Source organism: Mus musculus, chromosome 2 (assembly GCF_000001635.26).
Source record: "Mus musculus strain C57BL/6J chromosome 2, GRCm38.p6 C57BL/6J".
Taxonomy (NCBI): Eukaryota; Metazoa; Chordata; class Mammalia; order Rodentia; family Muridae; genus Mus; species Mus musculus.
This window is the reverse complement of record NC_000068.7, coordinates 170144312-170169349: the sequence shown is the minus strand read 5'-3', so window position 1 is coordinate 170169349 and position 25038 is coordinate 170144312. Positions and strand designations below refer to the sequence as shown.

Sequence of the window (25038 nt, the reverse complement as noted above, 5' to 3'; positions counted from 1 at the left end):
AGTAAAGAATGTCCTTTGAGGCTGATCTACCTAGAAACTGTGGCAGACACAGCCTTGGCCCCAGAGACTATTAGCAAATGAAAGAAGGGGAAAGAGGAAGAGCAAGTTACAGAAAGACAGGAAGTCTGAGGTTTGTCAGTTGTTGAAGCATTTCTTGTGTTCTAAGTGTCTGTGTGATCTGAGAGTTTCCTTTGGGATAACAAAATGCTAGCTAGCATTAAAAACCAACAGCAAGCAAGGGGTGGAGGCAGGAGGATGGAAAGTTCCAAGGCAAATACATAGTTACATAGCTAGACCCTATCTCAAAATAAACACACATACACATATGCACACACACACACATATGCACACACACACACACACATGCACACAGACACACACACATATGCACACACATAGACACTCACACACACATGCACACACAGATAAGCACACACACATGCACACAGACACACACAGACACACACGCATATGCACACACACAGACACTCACACACACACATGCACACACATAAGCACACGCACATGCACACAGACAGACAGACAGACACACACACATATGCACACACACATATACACACAAACACACACACACCTCTAATTCCAGCACAGAGACAGAAGGTAGGGAACAACTTAGAGACCAACTTTGACTCCCTGTGAATTCCCTGTCTCAAAAAACAAACAAGAGCAATAAATAAATAAATAAATAAATAAATAAGTGCAAAAAGCAATGTAGAATTCGGAGGTATGGCTCTGTGGTTAGAGCGCTTGCCTCAAAGGCAGGGAGCCCTGGATTCTCTCTCCAGCAACATAAAAGCCTGCAGTGGTGGCGCATGCTTGTAATCCAGTACTTGGGAGTAGATACAGGGGGATCAGGAGTTCAAGGCTATCCTCTGCAGACCAAACAGTATCTTACTATGTAGCCCAGCCCAAGGTGGTCATGAACTCTCAATCCTCCTTCCTCTGCTTCTCAAGTGCTGGGACAGGAGTGTGTCCCCATCTCCAGCCAGCTTATTCTTAAACACAGACGTCCTGTCTAAGTAAGCCCAGTTACCACCCATACACCATCTTTCATCTTTTCATCTCAAAGCTGCTATGGCTCCATCTGGGAGGGTATGGAACCGATGTTCTCCCCAAGGACTGGCGTGATGATCCCCTTCTGCTTTCCTTCTCTGCTCTGCAGAGGTCAGAGTGAGCTCCCTTGTCTTGTTAGGAACACAGACACCCACACAGACACCCACACAGACACCCACGCGATCCTACCTCAGGGCTCTCAGATCTGCTGTGACTTCACTTGAATGTGCCTCCAGCTAAATGCTAACCTCACTTGGTCACTTAAACTAAATCTCTCTTCAAATGACACTGAGGGGAGTAGTCGGCAAGTATTTTCCATCAATATTCTAGACCTTTGGTGTACCTACCCAGCTCCGTGACAGCAAAGTCAAGTAGAGAAAAATAACTAAATCCATCACCCAGGTAACTGTTCCGATGTAATTTAATGTTTGGATACCAAATGGAAACTTACATAATGTAAAATTAATTTTCCTTTGATTTTTTTTCTCAATTATAAAACATAAAGCCAATCCATATTATGTATTTATTTAATTTGATTTTTCTAGGCCGGGTTTTTCTGTGTGGCACTGGATGGCCCGGAACTCAGGCTGGCCTGAACTCACAGAGATCTGCCTGCCTCTGCCTTGCCCATCCCACCCTCCCACCCCCACCCAAGTGTAGGGATTAAAGGCTGCCCCGCCACCTCCTGGCCATAAAACCATTCTTAGTGGAGCTATAGAAAACAACAATGGGGCCTGGGTGTAGATCAGCAAGCGGAGTGTTTGCCTGGCATGCATGGAGACCCTAGACTCCATCTCGTGCACCAGTATAAATGGAGCATGGTGATTGGTGCCTGACACTCCTGAATTCAGAAGCCAGAGGAAGAAGGATTGCCCTCAAATTCTGGTTTTGTTTTTTAGAGGTTATTTGTGTGTGTGCGTGTGCGTGTGCGTGTGCGTGTGTGTGTGTCCTGGAAGCAGCCATAAGAAACTCTGGAGTTGGAGAACTGAACTCAGGTCCTCTGGAAAAAACAGCTCATGTTCTTAACTAACTGATGAGCCACCTCTCTAGCCCCTGCTGCAAGCTCTAAGCCAGACTGGTCTACATAATGAGTTCCAGGCTAGCCAGGGCTACATAGTGAGACCTTGACTCAATTAAAAAAAAAAAAAAAAAAAGGACAGGAGAGAAGGAAATACATACACACACACAAACACACTAGGGTCTCACTTGGGACATAGCTGAGTAGCAATCCCTGCCTACCATGTGGGAAGCCCTGTTTTAGATCCACACTACCAGATACCGAACAACAAAAGCAACAGTAACACACACCATAACACCAGATGGAGGTACAGCTCAGGTGAAGTGCCTGCCTAGCTTGTGTGAAGTCCCACATACAAGCTGGGCTTGGCAGCACCATCTTATAATCCTAGCATTTGGAAATCAGAGGCAGGAGGATCAGGAGTTTAAAGTCGTCCTCAGCTACATGGTGAGTTTGAGGCTAGCCTGGGCTACATGAGACCTTGCCACAAAAAAACAGACAGAGGTCTGGGGAGGTGGCTCAGCAGTTAAGAGCAGTTATAGATGGATTGTGATCCACTGAGTGCATTCTGGGAGTGAAATGTAGGTCTTCTGAAAGAACATCCAGTGTGCTTAACCACTGAGCTATCTCTCCAGCGCTGGTGTTTCTTTACAATTTTATTTGTATATTTTTTAAATTGTGTAGGTGTGGGTGTGCATATGGGTAGGTGCCAGAGAAAGCCAGCAAAGGGCATCAGATCCCCTGAAGAAAGAGTAACAGGCAGTCGTGAACTGCCTTCTGTGGGTGCTGGGAACTGAACTCCCGTCCTCTGAAACAGCAGCTAGCGCTCTTAACTGTTGGGCCATCTCTCCAGCCCCGTGCTGATGTTTATAAATGGAAGATCATCATTATAAAAGATAAAAGTGTTGTTAGTTTTTACTCGCTTGCTTTTGGAGTCTCTAGCCCTCTAGCCCAGAATGGTCTTGATCTCACTACAGTGCACTGGACCTCAGGATGGCCCCATTCCTGAGTGCTGGGATTACAGAAGTGCTCTACTGAGACCAGTTCATGCATTGCTTGGGATGCAATTTAGGGCTCTGTGCACAGCAGGCAAGCACCCTAGTGGTTGATCTATAGGCCCCAGCCCTTGCCACAGCTGTTTCTCACTGCTGTGGCTAATTGGACATGAGAAACTTAAGGTAGGAAAGGTATTTTGGGCTCACAGTTTGAGGGACACAGTCCGTTGCGACACAGAAGTCATGGAGGCAGTCGCGATGCATCTTGGAGTCAGGAACCAGAGAGAGACTAAAACTGGTTCTTGGCTTCTTTTCTTTTTATCCATTCCTGCATCTCAGCTAAAGGAAAGAGGTGGAGACAGTCCTCCATCAATTGTCATGCATAGCAACCCCTCACAGATATGTCCAAAGGTTTGTCTCCTAGGCGACTGTCAGTTCCAGCCGCCTTAAGGGCTCAAGAGGAGAGTAGTGGGCTTTCAACAAAGCTCACCCCAGCGGCTGCTTTGCCAACGAGAAGGTTAATATTACCTTCAGCTGGGTGCACAGGAGAGCCAGCATCTAGGCAACCGTGGGAGGGATTTCGTTTAGGCTTGTCTGTAGGGAAGGATTGTTTTGATTAGGTTAATTGAGTAGTTAAGCTGGGGAAGACCCAGTTTAACTACTCAACAGTGGGTGGTACCATTCCCTCTGCAGGAATCCAGGACTGTTTAGGGAAATCAGCATGCATCCATCGCTCTCTGGGGGTACACTGTAGCCAGCACACTTTAAGCTCCTACCTCCCAGACCCTCCCCTCTAAGAATTGTACTACTGAACTGTGAGCTGAAATAAACCTTTGGTCCCTTGAGTTACCTTTGCCAGGATATTTTATCACAGCACCAAGAGAAGAAACCAAGACACCGATTTTCTCTTAGGAAAGAAGCCCAGCTGGAGAGTTGGCTCTGAGGCTAAGAGCACTGAGGGCTCTTCCCCAGGACCTGGGTTCGGATCCCAGCACCCATATGGCAGCTTACAACCCACTATAACACCAGACCTGATTCTCTCTTCTGGCCTCAGTAGATACCAGGCTCCCCACAAGGTATAAAAACATACATCCAAGCAAAATACCCATAAACATAAAATAAACAAGAATTATATAATGGTGCACACCTTTAATTTCAGCACTCAGGAGTTAGTAAAGATATGGCTACTACGTGGTGGGAAACGCGATCTCAAAATAAAATAAAATAAAATAAAATAAAACCAACTGGGCGGTGGTGGCGCACACCTTTAATCTCAGCACTTGGGAGGCAGAGGCAGGCGGATTTCTGAGTTCAAGGTCAGCCTGGTCTACAAAGTGAGTTCCAGGACAGCCAGGGCTACACAGAGAAACCCTGTCTCGAAACAAACAAACAAACAAACAAACAAACAGATAAAATAAAAATAAATAAAACCTGCTTTGTCTACTTAGCATCATTTGGAAGTCTGAAGTCGGTGAGATGGCTCAGTTGGTAAAGCTGCTTCCTGCCATGCTTAACAACCTGAATTTGATCCCCAGAGCCCACAAGAGATAAAAGGAAAAAACCAAACTCCCAAAAATCGTCCTCAGACCTCCACACGCTCTCTTTCCCCTCCCCTCAAGTACCCACACTAAACAAGTAAATGACTTTTACAAGGCTTTTAAGGATCTTCCAAATTACCATGCCAATGTTGACAACATGATTGTATTAATTCTTATTTTTTTTTCCACGTTATGACAAAATGCTCGACAGAAACAGCTCAAGAGAGGAAGCATGTGTTTGCTCTGCTTCTAGCAGTTTCGTGGGTCCTGGGTGGGATGGGGTGGGGTGAGTGGGTGGAGCTGAGGACTTCCCATCATGGAGACAGGAAGGGCCAGGGCTTGCTACAGCCAGGGACACGTTGCCGCTGCCTCCCAGTAACCGTTTCGATGAATCTGCCCAGGGATTAAAGCATCCGTGCAGTCAGTACTCAGTGTCACACCGGGAGGTGTGATGTCCTAACTATCTCCACAGTATTTCTCAATCCAGTCAGGGTGACAGCCAAGACTAACCCATACAAACGTGCAGTCTCACGCCAAGGCTAGGGGTCGAAGAACACCAAGAGGGGGCTGGAGATGCGGCTCAGCTGGCAGAGTGTGTGTATAGAGCGTGTGTATAGAGCATGTGTATAGAGCGTGTGTATAGAGCATGTGTATAGAGCGTTCAGGGGGCCCTGGATTTCATCCCAGCACCCCATAAATCAGGTGTGACCCATGTCTGCACATGTTCAGGTGTGACTCCATTACTTGAGGGGTGAAGGCTAGTTCTCAGAAGTCTAAGTCACCCTCTGGGTTTGTTGTGAGTCAGAGGACAAGCTAGGATGTCTGAGATCCTGTCTTTAAAAAACAAACAAAAACAACCCAAAGACCAAGGAAACGGTGGGACACAGAAACTTCTCTGGGCCACGTGCAGGGACAACTGAACATGCTGTTCTCTTTCCGAGGTCATTCCTAAACCTAAGGAATAAGTGAGCAAAGAAGAAGATGGTTACAAACGTTTAAAAACTAATTAGCAGGCAGTTGTGGTGATGGATACGTTTAATCCTAGAACCCAAGGGGCAGATCTCTTTGAGTCTGAGGCCAGCCCTGTATGTATAGTAAGTTCCAGGACAGTCAAGGTTACATAATGAGACCGTAAAGATAGATAGATAGATAGATAGATAGATAGATAGATAGACAGATAAGTAGACAGACAAGAGTTGAGTTCAATAGGGCAACCCTGAAATCCCAGCACTTGGGAGACTGAGGCAGGATGGTGACAGAAACCTTGAGGCGGGGCTGGAGAGATGGCTCAGTGGTTAAGAGTACCAAATGCTCTTCCGAAGGTCCTGAGTTCAAATCCCAGCAACCATATGGTGGCTTACAACCATCTGTAACAAGATCTGATGCCCTCTTCTGGAGTGTCTGAAGACAGCTACAGTGTACTTACATGTAATAAATAAATAAATCTTTAAAAAAAAAAAAAAAAAAGAAACCTTGAGGCAAGCCTGAGCTACATAGTGAAAATCTACCTCAGATAAAGAAAGAAAAAATGAGGGAAGGAAGGAATGAAGGAAGGAAGGAAGGAGGTAGGTAGATGGACAGGGTACCTCAAACCAATCCTCGTACTCAGGAGGCTGAAGCAAAAGGATCATCCCTAGTTTGACAAGAAGCCAACATGGCCAGAGAGAACGCTCTGTTGGTAAGATGTTAGTTAGCCTTGCAAGTGTGAGGAGTTGAGTTCACACCCCCAGAACACAGACAGTCAGGCAGACAGACAAACCCACTCCCCCACACACACCCACACACCAACCAGTCTGGCCTATTCAGTGAGCTCCGAGCCAGTGGGAGACCCTGTCTCAAAAATAAGGCACACAGTTCAAAAAAGAAAAAAAGAAAAATAAAAGAAAAATAAAAAAGAAAAGAAAGAAAGAAAAAGAAAAAAGAGAAATACCCAAGGTCAACCTTTGACCCCCACACATGAGCATACACACCCATAAATATACACACACACAAACACATCTGCACGTCTACACTCAAGAAAAAAAATAAAACAGAATAATAATTAGTAGTGGAAAGTGTCTAAGAAGAGCACAGACACACGGTTTGCAGTGAGTAGCAGCTGAAAGATTAATGCTCTTCTGGAAGAAAGCTAGGAAAAGCAAACAACTCCACACACCTACCTCCCACAAGAGCAGAACCAAACCCATTCCCTTCCGTCCCCTGCAGGTTTCTCCTCTCTCTCCCCATCTGCCTCCCTTGCAGTTTTATTTATTTATTTTTAGATCTTTTCTGTCTTTATTTAGTTCTCCAAAAAATAAAAAATAAAAATAAAAAATCTCCTGCTCCTTCTTAGCCCAGGGACTTTGCATATTCTGTTCCCCTTCCTTAGAAAACTCTTCCTTTCTCTGTCTCCTCTGACTGTCCCCATCTGTCCTGTCTTTAGTATGGTTTGCCTGCTAGTCTCCTGTGAGGTCGTAGCTCCGTCTACACACCCTGGTTTTTTGTTGGTTTGTTTGCTTGTTTTCTGTGTAATAATCTACGTAGTATAAATTAATTAATCCTGGCGGATCAAATCCCTTCCTACCACCAAGGTTGTCAGAAAACACTACCTCCCCACCCTCTCCGAAGTGTAGTGTAAGTCAGGCTGCCCTCCAGCTGTTTGTATAGAGAATAACGCCATTGAAGCCTTGCCTCTCCTTCCAATGCTGGGATTCAGGCCTAGACCTGAAACACACATCCGAGGCAGGCATTCTACAATGTGAGCAACATTCACAGCCTCTCCGACCTCTGTTTAAACTTCTGGAAGGCCATTTAACAAAAGTTAACAGCTCAAAGGAACACATTTGTGTGTGTGTGTGTGTGTGTGTGTGTGTGTGTGTGTGTGAGCTCTTTCCTTCATAGAAAGATACTAAAAATGTTAAGTCAGACATTTTAAGTCATGTCTCTCATTTCAGTATTTGGGAGTCCACAGGTTCAGGAGTTCAAGACTAGCCTCAGCTACTTAGTGAGTTAATTCAAGGCCAATCTAAGTTACACGAGGCTCACTTTCACAAAAGAAAAAGAGGATGGAGTGAGCTCAGCAGTTAAAACCACTGGTTGCTCTCCTAGAGGACTGGAGTTTGGTGCCCAGCAGCCACGTAGTAGCTCACAGCCATCTCTAACTCCAGTTCCAGGGACTCCAACTCCCTCCTCTGGCCTACTCTGGCATCAGGGACACATATGTGCACAGACATACATGCAGGCAAAGCAATCACACACATATAAAAGATTAACCCTTGTCCTCCATTATATTTATGTATTTATTTATTTATATGTGTATGTGTGCATCCTTCTAACTCTCAAAGAAAAGCTTTTATTTCTTCTCTCTTCCTCCTCCTTTTGCTCTTCCTCCCCTCCTGTCCCTCTTCCCCCTCTTCCCACTCCTCCTCCTCTTATTCCCTCCTCCTCTTCCTCTTCCTTTTCTTACTTTGTAGACCAGGCTGGCCTGGAACTCGCAAGAGACCTGCCTGCCTCTGCCTGCCTCCAAAGTTCTGGGACTAAAAGTGTGTACCACCATGCTTAGCCAAACAAAACAAAACAAAACAAAACAAAACAAAACAAAACAAAACAAAACAAAGACAAAAACAAAACAACCAAAAACTTTTTAGCTGTACTGGACAGGAGAGATGACCCTTCAAGCTAAAAGACCTGAGTTAGTCACTGGACATTACATAAAGATGAACAGAGAGAATCAACACCACAAAGCGGACCTCCGACCTTCCCAACCCCTCCCTGACCGAAACCCATGGTACTTGCGATCCCATTCCCAATAATTAATTGATTGATTCAAAATGATCATACAGCAGGGCTGGCAAGGCAGCTCAGTGATTGAGAGTACTTGTTGCTCTTGGAAAGACCTGAGTTACATTTTCAGGATTCAGCCAATTTCGACTACGGTTCCAAGAAATCCAATGCTTTCTTCCGACTGCCCGGGACACCGGGCACGCCTATAGTGCACATGTATGCAGGAAAAACACTCACACATGTAACATAAAATAAATTAATTTGAGGAAAACATTATTTATCATTTACAGCGTTATTTCACAGAGTGGGTGCTTCGCTTTTTACAATGTATGTAGCAGCATGCATAGCCTTAATCATAGCACTCAGGAGGCAGAGACAGAATGTGAGCCTGAGGCCAGCCCGGTGAATTCTAAGCCACCCAGGCTACACCCGGAGACCTAGTGGGGAAATGAGTGAGGGAATTCCAGACAAAGAAAGCTGGGGGTGTGGCTTAGCGGCAGAGCGTTAATAACAATCAAGGCTGCGTGGATTTATCCTTAGAGCCCCAGAACAACAAAAACAAAATAAACAAAAGATTTAAAAGAACAGGAAAGCCTGTGTGTGTGTGTGTGCCGCTCACTTCCTCTTCAGAAGGCGGTAGGGATGAATCACCAGAGGAGAAGTGATAGGAGGATTTGGTCCAGAATAAGAAGTTTCCGGAACACTATCGAGTCCGTGTGCATGAAGCTGGGCTTCTGCCTGCTCTGCATCCACCAGGAACAATTATGTGGATTTAGAATGAAAACACTGGAGGCTTGTAAAGTCTCCACGAGAAATGAGATGTCAATCTGCAGGCAGCTTAGTTGGCCTCCAGCCTTACCTCTGAACAAATAGCGTAGTCACCATATTGTGGCTAGTTAAACACTGAAAAGCATTTCTCTTATATTGAAAGCGTAGGAGAGATACTTACATGCGCACGTGCATAGACTTTAATATATTTAGAATGGGTGTGTATACACACACACACAAAACATTTAAGAATTACTTATTTATTTCTCTGTAGTTGTATTTTGCCTGGATGGGTGGGTGTCTCTGCTTCAGGTGCCTGGTGTCTGAGAAGGGTGTTTCATCCCTTGGGACTGGGGTTACAGGTGGTGTGAGCCACCATGTAGCTCACCTCTCCAGCCCCCTAGCCTCCCCTCACTTCAAAGAAAAACTTATTTGTGGTCAAGAATTTGCAACTAACAGAAATATTCCTCCAGACCTTAAGGCTAGAGTTGATGTTGGTTTTTTTATTTTTTATTTTGTTCTTTCTTTCTTTCTTTCTTTCTTTTTTTTTTTTTTTTTTGTCTCTATTTTGTTTGTTCATTGCTGCTTTAAAAAAAAAAATACCCCTTTTTCAGCCAGGTGCGGTGGCACATGCCTTTAATCCGGGCACTTGGGAGGCAGAGGAATGAAGGTCTTTTGTGAGTTCAAGGCCAGCCTGATCTACATAGTGTGTGCTCCAGGACAATGGAGAGACCCCGTCTCAAACAAACATATACTTTACACTTTAAAACTTATTTACTGTGCATGTGAGTGAACACATGTGCCGTGGCTCAAGTGTGTAGTAGGACAGGGCATTACTTGGGGAGTCAGTGCCTTCCATTGTGTGGGTTCTAGGGATGAAACTCAAGTGTCCTATCACCGTCCAGTCCCTATTGCCTCAGCCATCTTGCTGGCCCTCCGTGCCATTTCTTAATATAGGAACTACAGCTTCTCTTCCGGCTGACCTGAACTTGCTAGAGAGACACTGTGCACACGTGATACAACCAGCACATGGGCTCAACATTATCAAATTAAAAAAAGAAAAAGAGAGGTTCCCTCTTGGTGGGTTCTAGTTCCCTGTGCAGTCTATTTAAAGTGGACTCTCCCTGACTTCTTAAGCTTTCCTATGAGACTGTGGGATGCAGGAAGGAAAAGAGCTGCAGGGGAGAAAGATATAGACCAATTGAGTCTCTGAGACAAGGTTTGTGTGGCAAACCTTGGCAAGCCCAGCCTAGGGACATCATTGAGTCAATAGCTCCATGCAGCCAAGCCTAGCTGTGTGATTCTGGGCATTGTCATCTCTGATCCCCGGATTTTCCCCATCTATGAGCAGTGAGGACATCCATAGATTCTGTCCCACTGGGGGTTTGCAGTTTGAATTAAAGAAAAGAATACAGGTGACTCTCCGAAGGTGCTGCCAGGAGGGAAGGAGTGTATCTAAGACATTTGCTTCCTTAATGCAGTGGTGGGTGACAATTCTCTTCCTTGCCCCTGAAATGCCTAGTGTTCTGCAAATGCGACCCAAAGAAAACCAGCACCAGAGAGAGGGGTCTGTCACCTCAGAGGGGAGCATCATACACCAGAGAACAGGGGTTTCTTTTACAAGGTTTGCGATGAAATTGGGTCAGAAGACAGTCTGATAGAATGCCAAGGGCAGGGGAAAAGGCTGACTCCGCCCAGTGCAGCCCAGCCCAACAGGAGGGCAGGGCACAGGGACTTTTAGCTGAGTAATTCGGCAGAATTCCTCCCACACAGCCTTCTGCCTCCTTCTCCAACAGTAATGTCCGTCTCCCAGGTGTTTTATTGACCCACTTGAGAAGGCTTCCCCTTCCCGATTGTCCCACTAAAAACAGCCTGAGTTTGTCATCAAACTCCACCATGTATTTCCCATGGTGCCAGTATAACCACCCACTGAGTGAATTACTAGAAAAATGATAAGTTGTTTTTTTTTTTTTGAAAAATTATAGTTTTCTTTCTCAATGATAGGGGGGAAAAACATCCCCACTGTTACGTCAGTGTTAAAATTGTGAAATCAAACACTCAGTCAGCCACACAAAGGAAGTTAAACTCAGTGGGGATCATTAATTAATAAGATGTTAGTGGATGAGGAGGAGGGTGGGATAGACAGAGGGTGGGGAGGGGGGAGGGGCTGGGATAAGATGATACCAGAATGCACTCTGGGAGGAAAAAAAAAAGAAAGAGGAAGCCATTTCAGAGAAAACCCATACTTTAGACCACTTCCTTCTCTTACAGGTAATCTGTGTGTTGTAAGAGAAAGAGAGAAAGGGAGAGAGAGAGAGAGAGAGAGAGAGAGAGAGAGAGAGAGAGAGAGAGAGAGAGAGAGAGAGAGGAGAGACAGGAGACCAGGAAGCCTGAGGCAGAGGGAGGAAACTGGCAGAAACCTCTTTGTGGATTCTAGAAGTTACAAACGCAGGTTCTTTGGAAAGCAGGCCACACAAACTCCCCATTTCTCCCGTTCAAGATAAGAATGTGTAAATTCGGGGGGGGGGGGGGATGGCTGGGGGTGAGGAATTGAACCCAGTCCTAGAATCCTATAGGGACCTATTTGTTTCCCCCTTGGCTGAGCCACTGACTCTCAACCTTGCAAACGGGACAGTCTCCTTTCTTTCTTCCTTTCTTCTGTGCCTTGAAGTCACCTGTGAAATCCTCTTAACACCGCAATGCAAACAGAAGGCGCCATTTGAGGGAGGGACTCTACAGTCCTAGGTAAAGGTGAAAGGTCGGGAGCTCCCAACTGTCAGAAGCTTCCGCTGCTCATCTTTACTGACGTTTTAACCCCAAATCACCGATTTCACCTCAAAATTTATAATTTTATACATTTTAAACCTTTATAAAATTTTATAAGGTTTTTTTGTTTGTTTGTTTGGTTTTTTTGTTTGTTTGTTTGTTTGTTTTGAGACGGTTTCTCTGTATAGCCCTGGCTGTCCTGGAACTCACTCTGTAGACCAGGCTGGCCTGGAACTCAGAAATCCACCTGCCTCTGCCTCCTGAGTGCTGGGATTAAAGGCGTGCGCAACCACCGCCCTGCTTGTTTTGTTTTATACAAGACCTCACTATATAGTCCTGGCTGGCCTGGAACTTGCCTCTGCCCCCCACTGCTGGGATCAGGGGCCATGCCACCCTATCTAGCCTAAAACTATGTTTCAAGAATAAATGAGACCTGACACCTGGGTTTGGCTCTGCTTACAACTATAATTCCATTTCCAGGGTTCTGATTTTCCTTGGCCTCCTCCCCAGGCACTAAGAGTGTACATGGTACATGAAGGCAAAATACCCACACAGATAAAATAAAAATAATCTTTTAAAGAATACATATTAAGAGGGTGGCAAGATGGCTCAGCTGTTAAGAGCACTGACTGCTTTTCCAAAGGTCCTGAGTTCAAATCCCAGCAACCACATGGTGGCTCACAACCACCCGTAATGAGATCTGATACCCTCTTCAGGTGTGTCTGAAGTCAGCTACAGTGTACTTATGTATAATAATAAATAAATCTTTGGGCCGGAGTGAGCAGAATTAACCGGAGCGAGCAGAGGTACCTAAAGTTCAATTCCAACAACCACATGAAAGCTCACAAGCATCTGTATGGTTACAATGTACTTACATACATAAAATAAATAAATCTTAAAAATAAAAAGAATGCATATTAACGGCTGGGTGTGTTGGTACACATCTCTAATTCCAGCTCACCAGAGGCAGGGCTAGTAGGATCTCTGTGAGTTGCTAGTCTACCTAGCAAGTTCTAGGCAGCCAGGACTACATAGAGGTACTCTGTCTCAAAAAGCAAAATATATAAATAAATAATGTTAGGGAAGTACCTGAATTGGTAGGGTGATTGCTCAGCACATGAGACACTGGGCTCCACTCCTTCAATGATAATAACTTGTAATTCAAGACATGAAGGCTAGGAGTTCAAAGTCTGCCTCAGCTACAAAGCAAATTATAGCTGGCAGCCTGGACTTCCATGATAGCTTGTCTCAAATATATAATTTATATACCCACTATATGTGTGTGTGTGTATTTTGGATATATATATATATATATATATATATATATATATATATATATATATATGCGTGTGTGTGTTTGGATATATATGTGTGTGTGTGTTTATCTATAAATATTGATATATTTGTTTTATTTATATACCCACTATATGTGTGTGTGTATTTTGGAGATATATTTGGCTATATATATATAGCCAAAAACAGTCTCCTCGTTTAAGAAAAGAGTCAGGATGAAGCTGTTTCAAGCAAAAAACCAGCTCTCTCACATTTCTTCCTGACACAAACATTTGTTGACAGGCTTTTGGTCACTAAGCTAGCCTGAGTTCAGAACTGAGAAAAGGATCAAGAAATCAGTACTCCCTAGCCAAACACACTCTCATTTGTAACCCATTTCTGGCCAAATTCTGTAAGGCTGGGGCTTGTATGTAAGGCTTCCTAGGAACACGGGCCAGCCTATCTGGGGACCACGCCCATTTACAGTTCCACATGAAACCTGGAGGCCGGCCAGGGCTATGGCCAAATAGTTACTGCACCAGAATTAGTTAATCACAGGCCCCGGGGGAGATAGAGAGAACCCCCTCCACATGGACTAGCAGGGTATGGGGAGGTTCTGAGCTTCTGTCTTGGACACCCCAAGACCCTCAGCTATGTCCACTCTGCCCAAACTCCCCAGACCTCAGCAAATCGGGATAGCCTATCCGGGTTTAGGCCACAGACTGCTTTAGGCAGAGGTAGGAGAGAGAGAAAGAGAGAGAGAGAGAGAGAGAGAGAGAGAGAGAGAGAGAGAGAGAGAGAGAGAGAGAGAGAGATGGTGCAAGCAGGTTTCGAAATCTTGATGATTTCATGAACCAGTCAGTGTCTCCTTGCAGAAAAGCGCCGCGATTGGCGTCGGAGAATAACCGGCTTTGGGAAGCTTTCTAACTATCCAGGAGCCGCTGAAGCGGCCAGGCATCCCGGTCTGCCTGTTTCCATCCTCCAGAGGGAGTTCATTCACCTGATAACAAGGCTCGCAGAAAATAAACTGTCACACACTCGCTGCTTCTCACTTCCTGTTCTCTCTGGCAAACGCCCGAGGTTGTCCTCCTCGCTTCTGTTTCCTGTTTGGCTTTTCCATTGTATTCATTTAGATTTCTAGTCTTAAGAGTTATTCACTAAGCTGTCTTTTCAGCTGGCATAGGTGAATTGTTCGTAATAATGCGTTGCATTATGGCCTTTTTGGACATGTATATGATGAATATGGTACTCCACCCCTCCCCCACCTTCCAAAATGCCCCCCCCTTTACTTTTTTTTTTTTTTTTTTTTTTATCTTTGTGTGTGTGTGTGTGTGTGTGTGTGTATCCCTGGCTGTTGTGGAACTCACTCTGTAGACCAGGCTGGCTGCCTGTTTCTGCCTGCCAAGTGCTGGGATTAAAGGCACGAACAAGTATCCCCCTTTTATTTTTAAAATGGCCATTCTATCTTGCGCATTACCCAATGAGTTTAATTAGGGTTGTTTTCAGGAGTGTAGGTGGGAGAGGTGTTTGAGCATCTTAAACTAGTCAACATTTAAAAGTCGACCTTCTCTTCAAGAAACTGGTGTCTTTAACCTCAAAAGGAGAGTAGCTGTAGTCACTAGAATGGCATTCTGTATGTTTCTGTAGCGTATGAACTACATAAATAAAACTAGTTCAAATGTTACCTTGAAATCATTGGGACATGGTACCTATTTATTTATTTATTTTAATTTAATAACTTTAGTTTTGTGGCGAACGAAGCTGAGTACCATGTGGCTGAGTCACATCCCCCCCCCCCTCCAGCGCTCATTTCAATTTTAAAACTTCCTTAAATATCCCTTAACCAATGAGAAGGCAGTATCAAGGTACAAAGTTGTGGAAAACGCATCAAGGAGACCCATTACTTTCTTTGCTAATCCAGAAAGATTAATCTTAAAAAATGTAAAAAAAAAAAAAATTAGGAAAAATCCTGCCCCTTTTGTCTCTCCATATAAACAATCCTACATAAACAGTCCAAAAGCTGACACAGACGACGCCCATTGTCCCTGCTAGTGTGGTTAAAAGTAGCGTCGGCGCGATAAACCCAGTGATTCAGACGTGGAGAATATTGGTAATGTTGTAGGTATGCAAATAGAAATTAGTCGGGTCCCAGGAAGACTCTGTAATTCTAAATTCTGTAAATAAAGTTAAAATCGAGAGCGTATCTGAGGTTACCCGGAATCTATTTGCATACAGGCTTATCTTGTTTTTTTAGGCAGAAGAAGAAGGGTGGGGAGGGGAGGAGGAAGAAGGAAAAAAAAAAAATCCCAATTTTCACCACATGTTCTCAAAATATGTCGCCTAAGACGACACCGGGTCGCAGGCCTAAGTGCTGACTATAGAGAACCCAAATGCACGAAAACGGTCTCCGTGGAAGCAGCAACCATGCCGCTGGCCTCGGGTCATCTTACTGAGAAAATTGCACAACCACACTTTATGTCCGTAGGGACTGCCGGGTTGGGTCGGGACTGATTCCATTCCCACTCGGGGTTCAGAAGTGGGCTTTGCCCCTGTGTAGGGCCAAGGTCGCAGAGGGTCCCCGGATCTTTCTGCAAGCCACAAAGGGGCAGAAGGACTCGTAGGAGCCAGGACGCCCGGGAGCCCGCCCCGGTGCGTTTCGCTTTACACCTGGTGCTGCCTTAATCCCGGGAAGGGAAACCGGAATCGCTGGTAGTTGGGGGGGCCGGAGGGGGGTGCTGAAATTGCCATGTGTGTGTTGGAAATAGTTCAAGGACACACCAGGATGAGCAAGAAAGGCCATACTTATTGGAAAGACATTGATTTATTTTTTAAAGCATTTTTAGCTCAATATATTTATTTGTTTATTTGTTCTTTCTGTTTGTTTTTGTAAAGTGACAAACTTTATTCAAAGCAGAGGCAGGGTGATTTTGGTTAGAGGCCAGCCCGGTCTACAAAGAGAGTTATAAGCCAGCCCAGGGCTACAGAGTCAGACCCTGTCTCAAAAATGAAAGACGGAACAAAACTATTTAAAAGCAAATCGACAGTCGGTTAACTCTGCCAGGAACGGAGGACTTAAAGCTAAGCAAGGGCGGGGCTGGTCTCAGGGTTCAGTGAGAAAAGGCACTTCCTGAGGGGACAGATGAATTGAGTCCCTGGGACCCACATGTGGAGGAGAGGGTGGACCTCTGACCCCCATGTGTAGGCTGTGGCACATGTGTCCACATGCCTACACACACTCACACATACATAATGCTCAAGGACTTATTCGTAATGTAATTCTTGCTGTGATAGGAGCTGACCCAAGGGCTTCATGCATGGTGGGCAAGAACTCTCACCAGTACTTGTTTTTAAGACAGGGTTTGATGTAGCCTAGGATGGACTCCAACTTATTATGTAACAGAACATAGCTTTGAACTTCTGATTTCTCCTGTCTTCAACTTCAGAGTGCTGGCATTACAGACCTATATCACCACCACCCTTGTGGGTTTGTTTGCAGGTTGTTTGTTTGTTGTTTTTTTGTTTTGTTTTGAGACAGGGTCTCTTCTCGATATCCCTGGCTATCCTAGAACTTACGATGTAGGCCAGGCTGACTTTGAACTCACAGAGATCTGCCTACCTCTGCTGGGATTAAAGGCGTGGGCCACCTGGCTTGGCACATTAACTGTATTCTTACTGGGACAATCAGAAAGTCTGGTAGAAACATCTGTAATCAGCTTGGTAATTCATTTCCATTGTAATGGAAGTTTTTAATTCTAAGCCTGTGTGTGTGTGCTTTAAAACGTTCAAAAATAAGTTGGGAGAGAAGATATTTTAATTGCTTTCAAATGTCCCAATAAATTCAGAGCCAGCTAGTGCTGCTGCAGCACTTCCTTGCCAGACTGTGACAGGCTTGTTTGCCAAATCTCTCTCTAAGCTCTCTCCTCCTTTTTCTAATCTTAGGAAGTGTCGAAGATATTAAGTGCTGCTGGCTGGTCAGAAATGTAAATGTTTGCAGAGGGCTTAAACCTTCAAATGTCCTAGGAAAGGCACAAACACCAGATTGCTCTTGTGAAAACCACCTAAAACATAAGGAACAGGAAAAAAAATCATAAGTCCTGCCCCAAAAAAGTATATATATATATACATATATATGTGTGTATATATATACACACACATATATATACATATATATGTATATGTATATGTATATATACACATATATAAAAGTATATATATATGTATATGTATATATATACACACATATATAAAAGTATATATATATACATATGTATATATGTATATATATATACACACACACACACACACATAGCCCTTGTTTAAATAATTTGTTATCTTCATAGTTCCTATTGCCAGCCTCCCAATAAACGGCCAGTCTGTGACTAAGGAAATAAGTCCAACCAATGAAGGTAGGTGGAGAAATATCAGTAGGGCCAGGAGGCCCGAGGTTGCTATCTAACCGTCAGGACAACATTTGCAGCTTCTGCAGACACCGCTGGCAGGCAAGGGAGCAGTGCTTGAATCCTTGACAAAGTTGCTAAGAAGGCTTCAGCCCATGAGTAACCGCCGCTGAGCACCGTTTCCACCCATTCTGTATGAACAGAACCAAACCTCCGGGCCCTGGTGAGTGTCCTTGTGTCCCAAAGCTTAGAATTAATTCACTTCAGGGCTGGGATCTCATGTAGCAACAATCTCAAGTCCCTAACTGATGATGATGATGATGGTGAATGATTCAGTATTATTATTATTTTTCAGATGGAACCTAGGTACTTGAAAGTCTCAAAACTTTGAATCATAACTGGCCTGCTGGTGCACACCTTTAATCCCAGCCCCTAGGAGTCAGAGCAGGACTGATCTCTGTGAGTTCAAGGTTAGCTTGGTGTACAAAGTGAGTTCCAGGACAGGTTACACAGAGAGAGAGAGACCCTGTCTCAAACTAGACAAACAAAAAGCTTTGACTCATTATAGATATAGATTGTAGTGTCTCCCTGATGGGTTAACATCTTCTGCTTCATGGTTTGGAAATGAAGAGAGGCCTGAACATTTTAAAATATTAAAAAAAAAATAAAGATTAGGGTAAAAATTGTTTCCTGGTTCCTCTCCCTTAAGGAACCTATATCGACACTTTGGGACACCCCATGCCCCCCTTTCAAAATTCACATTTACATGTAGTTAAATTAATTTCAATAAAATCCCCTGCTCTGCTTCATTAAAAATATGTTTTGTAGCATAGCAAGTTTCAGGCTAGAACCAGGAAGCGATGCCAAGTCTCAAAAATTAAAAGATTAAAAAATGATGCCAGGCAGTGGTGGCACAGCCTTTGATCCCAGCACTCAGGAGGCAGAGGCAGGTGGATCTCTGAGTTTGAGGCCAGCCTGGTCTACAGAGTGAACCGAACCTTGGTCCTCTGCAAGAGCAGTACACACCCTTCACCTTTGAGCTAGAGGTCTTCAGCATCCTAACCATTGGTTAGATGTGGCTATTGCCCTCTACAGATTTATAAGATCAATGTCACTTCACTCTGAATTTCTTTCACTTTGAAAGACTAGTTCACTCCTCTGCTCAGGGACTGTGTTCAATGTCCGGCTGTCTTTGCATTTTTTTCTTTTTGTTTTTGGTGTTCTAACTCAGGGCCCTTCCAGTGTCAGATGAGTGCACCCTGAGCCACTTCCTCAGTATCTGCGCAGTATTAAGTGCCCAAGGTCTACTCCAGGCAGGTCTGATTATAAAACCAATAAAAGGTGGAGAAAACTCAAGTCTGTGACTTAGGCTTGTCTAAGGGTCATAACTTAGTGGGGGCATTTTTTTTTTTGAAACAGGGTTTCTCTGTGTAGCCCTGGATGTCCTGGAACTCACTCTGTAGACCAGGCTGGCCTTGAACTCAGAAATCCACCTGCCTCTGCCTCCCAAGTGCTGGGATTAAAGGCGTGTGCCACCACGCCCCGCAGGGGCATATTTTTTGAGCATGTCAGAATTCCTGAATACAGGAAGGAGCCACTATATTTGGCCTATGATTATATCTTATAATGGAAGCTGAGTCAGGGAAAACTCTGTTTTACATAAAAATTCCAAGATCCATCATCTATCCATCCATCTATCTGTCTATCTATATACCCACATATATACATATTTATGTATTTTGGTGCTGAAGCCTGAACCAGGATCTTGAAAATCCTAAACTGGGGTTTAATGACCTAAAACACACCCTTAATTCAAGATCTATTCAAACTCAGCAAGGCCGCTGGCTCTTCACAATTCCTCTGTTAAATCTCACATGACTCTTACTTTAAGTAAATGTATTTTAGAGGGGTATGGAATCTTGTCTATGATTTCAGCACTGGGCAGGCAGAGGCAGGACAGTTGTTGAGTTCTGGGTTACAGTGTGAAACTCTGAAAATTAAAAAAGCAGATAAAGTAAAATTAAATGTATCTCAAGTATGCATTTAAAATATATCTATATAAAACACATACACACATACATGTATTTTTTTTCTCCTTTGTTTGTTTGTTGTTTGTTTTTGACGTAGGGTTTCTCTGTGTAGCCCTGGCTGTCTTGGAACTCACTCTGTAAATCAGGCTGGCCTGGAACTTGGAGATCCGTCAGCCTCTGCCTCTCAAGTGCTGGGATCAAAGGCGTGCTCCACCACTGCCTGGCATCATTTTTATATATTTTATTTTGTGAGACTTAGCCTCACTTCCTGGCTCTAGCCTGAAACTTGCCATGCAGAAGATCCACCTGCCACAGCTCGGATTAAAGGTGTGAGCCATCATGCCCAGCCTGAAATTTTCTTGTTCTGAGGAAAGATTTTTGAATATTTCCCAGAGGGTTGACTTTTTCAGTCTTGTGTTCCTTCTCACAAATAGGCATGTGCTTCACTGCCTGGCTTGAATGTGGGTGTGTGTGTGTGTGTGTGTGTGTGTGTGTGTGTGTGTGTTTACTTTTTCAGACATGATCTTGCTATGCACTCCTAGCTGGCCTCCTCCTGCCTCTGTCTTTTAAGAGTGGAGACTACAGGCACGAGTCATTCTGTCTTATTTACAGTTAAAACAAATAGAAACCTACCAGAAGGACTGCAGACAGTTTGAGGAAGCACACACCTGTGAGGCAGGGATCACGAGATTCAGATCAGCCGGAGAGAAACCCTGTCTTTAAATAAAGAGGCAAACGAACATGATGTCCTGTCCATTTGTCATGTAACATGAATCATGGCACGCGGCATGTTGAGGAGCAGATTCGGGCTTCCCCAATGTATAAAATGATACTTTTCAAAAGAGCTTGCTTATAAAACCAATTGTTGAATCAGCTGACTGTCTCCTTAGGGTTATTCTCTATTAAAACCCTCTGACCAGGAGTGGTGCTCTTTCTGTGTAATACTAGCACTTCCGAGGTTGAATGTGATTCTCTTAGGCGACAGAAACAGGAGAATTGCCATGAGTCTTACCAGGCTACACGGTGAGACCCTGTTTTTTGTTTGTTTGTTTACAAACAAAACCAACAAAAGACGAACCACAACAATAACAAAGCTCTCTGAACTTATCAAATCCAGTATCTACAAGGAAAAAAAAATGTTCTCTAAGAATTTGACATTTCCCTTAAGCTGCGATAGCTTTGCCACCTACTCTTCAAACTTGATCAATTATGCCACTTTGGATGGCTATGTAATCGAGCTTGGAAATCTCCCTCAAAGCTTTGTCTTTGGAGGACAGACCATAAACAGTTCCAGTAAATGGCACTAAAAAGGCAAGAGCTGGCCACCGAGCTTGGAATCATTTGCCTGCGAGGAGCTGAGAAAGCTGTTTTTTTTTTGTTGTTTTTTTGTTTTTTTTTAACATTATTATTATTTTTGACAGAGTCTCACTATGTAGCTAGCACTGGCTGGCCTGGGACTCACTATACAGACTAGACTGGCCTAATATTCACAGAAATCCCTCTGCCTCTGGAGGGTTGGGATTAAAGGCATGCCCTGCCAAGACAGCTATATTTTTAAATTTAGTGTTTATCTATTCCTTACTGTGATCTCCAGATACATAGCGTATGTCTGAAGTCTCAAAGCTCATTCGACATCTTTGTCTGGTAAACATTAAGACAAGAGGATATGTGTAACCGAATAGAGGAGAACACGTTAAATTAAGCGGCACCGTCTACATTCCAGGCTTTCCCACCACCATCCTGTTCGTGGACTTGGGTGTTGTGCACAGTGTGTCGGGAGAAATGGGAACTGCAGTGCCGGAAGTGGAGCTCTTCTGATACTGCTAATTAAGGAATGTGGAACCCTTCCTTTCTGAGTCAGCACCGAGGTATGTAGAACTCTGCCCTGCTCTCTGCTTACTGCATGGAAGTTTAGAAATAAAACCAGAGTGTCTTGTCATTTAGCATTTAAGAAGCAGGAAGGAGGTGCTGTGTGTGTGTGTGTGTGTGTGTGTGTGTGTGTGTGTGTGTGTGTGTGTGTATGCGCGCGCACGCTTTCTTAGATGTTTCTTGATCTTTGAAAGCCTTTATGGCAGCTGGTCCTTTTATCATCTGGCCATATTTACAACATAGGTTCTAATGACACAGTGCTGTCCCAAAAGAACATTGCATGCACCGGTACCAAGCATGGCTTTTTCAGCTGCTAAAGTTTCATAGCAAGAGAAACATCTTATTAGGTTGTTAGATCCTAGTTTTAAGTTTCTTTTTTGTCAAAGACATCTTTGATTTCAAAGGTTTTTACCGGCAGGTTTATGGAAAATAGAGAAAAACAGGAAGTGGAGAAAAGGTCATTCGTATCCCATTATTGAAAAAAAAAATGACTATTCAGAACTAGCCTGAACAAATTTGAAGTGCATGTAAATAGAATAGCAAAAAATAGCAAACTGATTCTCCTGTAACCCAGGACCCAGTTCTATAATTTCAACGTGTTAACCACAACTGTTTCAATTCAATTCTCCCGTCATCTGGTAAAGTATTATAAATTCTAATTTATCATGTCAGTTTTCTATAGGTTTCTGCATACATCTCTAAACACCATATAGCTTCACATGAATTAGTAACGAACGATGTACATTTTACAGATACTTTGTTGGTCTATTTAATTCATACTAAAACTTTCCATGATTAGAAAATCCCTTCAGTTCTTTTTTGTTTATTTATATGTGTATATGCACACACCACAGAACACATACAAAGTTGATCAAAGAACAACTTTTGGGAGTGAGTTTTTTTTTAACCTTTTTAAGTCCTGGGAATTGAACACAGGTCATCTAGCCTGGAACCCAATGTCTTTACCAGCTGAGTTGTCTCCCTGGCCTGATTTAAATTGTTTGTTTGTGTTTTTTTGGGGGGGTTGTTTGTTGTTTTGTTTTGTTGAGACAGGGTTTCCCTGCCTGCCCTATAACTAGCTTTGTAGTTCAGGCTGGCCTGGAGCTCACAGAGATCCATCTGCCTCTGCTGGGATTAAAGGAAGTCTGCCACCGCTGCCTAGTGGTTTAAATTCTTGTTTGTTTTTGTTTTCTCTTTGAGATAGTCTTGTTAGGAAGCCTAGGCTGGTCCTCTTGTCTCAGTTTCCCAATGGCTGATTTCAGACTTGGATCATCTCCATTTAAATATTTGCATGTGTACAGACACACACACAAACAAACACTTTTTCTTCTTTCTTCCTTTCTTTCTTTCTTTCTTTCTTTCTTCCTTTCTTTCTTCCTTTCTTTCTTCCTTTCTTCCTTCCTTTCTTTCTTTCTTTCTTTCTTTCTTTCTTTCTTTCTTTCTTTCTTTCTCTCTTTCTTTCTAAAAAAAATCTGTAGGACTGGAGAGATGGCTCAGTGGTTAAGAGCCCTGGTTGCTCTTACAAAGGACTAGGGTTCAATTCCCAGAACACACATGGTAGTTCACAACTCTTTGTAATTCCAGCTCTAGGGGATCTGTTATCCTCATACAGATATTTGTGGAGGCAGAACATCAGAGCACATTAAAAAAAGAAAAAAGAAACTATATAATTTTGTTTTAAGACTCAGATTGCCTCTGCCTCCCAAGCACTGGGATTAAAAGCAAGCACCGTTAGGCCCGGCTTGATTTGTCTTTTTAAAATAGTGTGATTGCATCTTGGATTTTCCATTTGCTATCAAAACTTTCTCAGTGGGCTATTAAAAATTAAAATAGGGGCTGGAGAGATGGCTTAGCGGTTAAGAGCACCAACTGCTCTTCCAAAGGTTCTGAGTTCAATTCCCAGCACCCACAGGGTGGCTCACAACCATCTGTAATGAGATCTGATGCCCTCCTCTGGTGTGTCTGAAGACAGCAACAGTGTACTCATATACATAAAATAAATGCATCTTGAAAAAAAAAATTAAGCTGGGCAGTGGTGTAGCACGCCTTTAATCCCAGCACTTGGGAGGCAGAGGCAGGTGGATTTCTGAATTCAAGGCCAGCCTGGTCTACAAAGTGAGTTCCAGGACAGCCAGGGCTACCAGAGTTACACAGAGAAATCCTGTTTCAAAAAAAAAAAATGAAATAAAATAAAGTAAAATAAAGTTTTAGTTAAATTAATTAATTAGTTTGGGAAAAAATTTTCCTGTAGCTTAAACTGCCCTGGAACTTTCTTGTAGCTAAGGATGACCTGAAATTCCTGGTCTTTCTGCTTCTATATTGCAAGTAGTGAGATTACACATATTCTGATTTTATCTATCTATCTATCTATCTATCTATCTATCTATCTATCTATCTATCTATCTGTTTATCTATCTATCTAGCTATTATCTATCTATCTATCTATTGGTTGGTTTGGCTTTTCGAGTCAGAGAGTTTCTTTGTGTAGCCCTGCCTATGCAGGAACTTGTTCTCTAGACCAGGCTGAATTCACAGAGATCCATCTGTATGTCTCCCAAATGCTGGAATTAAAAGCACCTCTGCCCAACTCTGACTTTATCTTTTATTTATGGGTGTGAGTATTTCTGTGTGTGTATGTGTGCATAGTTGTGCAAATGCCAGATAAGGCCAGGAGAGTATGGGATCCCAAGTTGCTGGAATTACAGCCAGGTTGTGAGCAGCTGTTGGTGGGTTTGGAGACCTGAATGAACTCTTCTCCTTTGCAAGAGCAGCGGGCTTCTTCATAACTGAGCCTGTGGGGTCCACGTTGTGACTTAAAAATGGCTGTGTACACTTGCGTGGCGTAATCCTTTGATTTAGGGAGGAATGTGAATTTTCTTCCCAGCCATTGCTGCTGGGGATATCTTCTCTGTGAAGAATTCTTTCTCCTTGGGGCCTATGTTCGTAGGCTCCATCCCAGGAGTGTTACTGCTGAATCTAGAGGTCTGGATATCTGTAAGTCTTTCACCCATCTCATTGCCATGTGTGAAAAAGGACTGTACCCATTTACACATTCATTTATAGAGGCTGATGGAGGCTCTGGGAAGATGCTCAAAGCAGGTGCTTTTCAAAGTCCTTATGAATCACTGGGTCGAAGGCGGGCTCGTGTTTGTCACGTGGCTGTGCTTTTCTGAAGGTACATACACGTTCTCTATAGCTATAAAAACACTGGCTTCGTGCGCTATCAAACGACCACCAAGTGACTTGGATTAAAAGGGGAAACTGTTGAAAATGTGGTCTTGAGATAGTTTCCACTCAGACCGGCTTGGGGGTTGCGGGGAGATGACCCTGCAGTTGGTTCCCAGGCCACTTTACAGTGTGACCAGGTCTGCAGAACATAGTCAAGCACCCTCTGTACTGACTTATGATTCTTTTTTATCTTTTCACAGTGAATATTTTATTTCCATATGGCTGAGCTCATGAAGTGACACTGTAGAAAACTTTTGGCAGTCTTCTGGAAGGGGCTTTCCTCTCCAGCCCCACTGTGTTGGGGAGTAGAAGATGAAGCAG

The 25038-nt window shown here is 43.6% G+C and overlaps 1 protein-coding gene across 1 annotated transcript in view; it reads left to right on the top strand.

Annotated features, from left to right (window-relative positions):
* The first annotated feature begins 17672 nt into the window (after positions 1-17672).
* The window catches only part of Zfp217 (zinc finger protein 217), a 43035-nt gene continuing 35669 nt past the window's right edge, over positions 17673-25038 (top strand). Inside the window, exons 1-2 of the mRNA XM_006499428.3 lie at positions 17673-17813; positions 21344-21488. The gene's annotated coding sequence lies outside the window, so the exon portion shown is untranslated. The remainder of the gene's footprint in view (positions 17814-21343; positions 21489-25038) is intronic.